Source organism: Nansenia antarctica (assembly GCF_963989245.1).
Source record: "Nansenia antarctica genome assembly, chromosome: 2".
Taxonomy (NCBI): Eukaryota; Metazoa; Chordata; class Actinopteri; order Argentiniformes; family Microstomatidae; genus Nansenia; species Nansenia antarctica.
This window is the reverse complement of record NC_137675.1, coordinates 3,367,145-3,369,644: the sequence shown is the minus strand read 5'-3', so window position 1 is coordinate 3,369,644 and position 2,500 is coordinate 3,367,145.

Below are 2,500 nucleotides of genomic sequence, written 5' to 3'. Positions count from 1 at the left end.
AACTAGTAGACGTATATACAGTATATGAACCCTAACACAAGAAGAAGAAGGAAGGAGAAGGGAGAGAGAGAGGGCACGTCAGCAGGGAATGGGCCAGGATAGCAGTGTAGACCGCGGCGCTAGACCACTGGACCACCACTACACGACCCCAGACCACTGGACCACCACTACACGACCCCAGACCACTGGACCACCACTACACGACCCCAGACCACTGGACCACCACTACACGACCCCAGACCACTGGACCACCACTACACGACCCCAGACCACTGGACCACCACTACACGACCCCAGACCACTGGACCACCACTACACGACCCCAGACCACTGGACCACCACTACACGACCCCAGACCACTGGACCACCACTACACGACCCCAGACCACTGGACCACCACTACACGACCCCAGACCACTGGACCACCACTACACGACCCCAGACCACTGGACCACCACTACAAGACCCCAGACCACTGGACCACCACTACACGACACCAGACCACTGGACCACCACTACACGACCCCAGACCACTGGACCACCTCTACACAACACCAGACCACTGGACCACCTCTACACAACACCAGACCACTGGACCACCACTACACGACCCCAGACCACTGGACCACCACTACACGACCCCAGACCACTGGACCACCACTACACGACCCCAGACCACTGGACCACCTCTACACGACCCCAGACCACTGGACCACCACTACACGACCCCAGACCACTGGACCACCACTACACGACCCCAGACCACTGGACCACCACTACACGACCCCAGACCACTGGACCACCACTACACGACCCCAGACCACTGGACCACCACTACACGACCCCAGACCACTGGACCACCACTACACGACCCCAGACCACTGGACCACCACTACACGACCCCAGACCACTGGACCACCACTACACGACCCCAGACCACTGGACCACCACTACAAGACCCCAGACCACTGGACCACCACTACACGACACCAGACCACTGGACCACCACTACACGACCCCAGACCACTGGACCACCTCTACACAACACCAGACCACTGGACCACCTCTACACAACACCAGACCACTGGACCACCACTACACGACCCCAGACCACTGGACCACCACTACACGACCCCAGACCACTGGACCACCTCTACACGACCCCAGACCACTGGACCACCACTACACGACCCCAGACCACTGGACCACCTCTACACGACCCCAGACCACTGGACCACCACTACACGACCCCAGACCACTGGACCACCACTACACGACCCCAGACCACTGGACCACCACTACACGACCCCAGACCACTGGACCACCTCTACACGACCCCAGACCACTGGACCACCACTACACGACCCCAGACCACTGGACCACCACTACACGACCCCAGACCACTGGACCACCACTACACGACCCCAGACCACTGGACCACCACTACACGACCCCAGACCACTGGACCACCACTACACGACCCCAGACCACTGGACCACCACTACACGACCCCAGACCACTGGACCACCACTACACGACCCCAGACCACTGGACCACCACTACACGACCCCAGACCACTGGACCACCACTACACGACCCCAGACCACTGGACCACCACTACACGACCCCAGACCACTGGACCACCACTACACGACCCCAGACCACTGGACCACCACTACACGACCCCAGACCACTGGACCACCACTACACGACCCCAGACCACTGGACCACCTCTACACGACCCCAGACCACTGGACCACCACTACACGACCCCAGACCACTGGACCACCTCTACACGACCCCAGACCACTGGACCACCACTACACGACCCCAGACCACTGGACCACCACTACACGACCCCAGACCACTGGACCACCACTACACGACACCAGACCACACCACTTGCACTTCTGGTTAGACGCTAAACTGCATTTTGTCGTCCGGTACTTGTAAAGCCACTTACAAAACCATCAACAATCTGACCCCCTCCTACCTTACTGAACTCGTCCCCCTCCACACCCCCTCCCCCCGTTGCCTCAGGTCTGACGACCAAACCACCCTCAAGACCACCAGGACCAAGCTCCGGAGACTGGGGTGATGGGGCCTTTTCAGCCGCAGCCCCGTCCCTCTGGAACGCCCTCCCCAACCACACCAGACAGGCCAACACCCTGCCAACATTTAAACAGGCCCTCAAAACCCACCTCTTCAAGCTCGCCTTCACCAGTTAACCCTCTCCCCCTCCCCTTCCCATGTGTCCCCAGCACCACTTAATTAGGCCCCTACACTTTCTTTTCTTTTTGTTTCTTATTATTATCACTACTTGATCTTTTCAGTTTGTAAAGCGTCTTTGAGTGTCTAGAAAAGCGCTATATAAGTCTAATGTATTATTATTATTTGACAACAAAGGTGAGTGTAATGTAATCTTTTTTTAAAGTTATTTTTTTGGGGGGGGGCAGTCCCACTCATATTTTTAATTTTTATTGATAGAAACAGTGGAGAA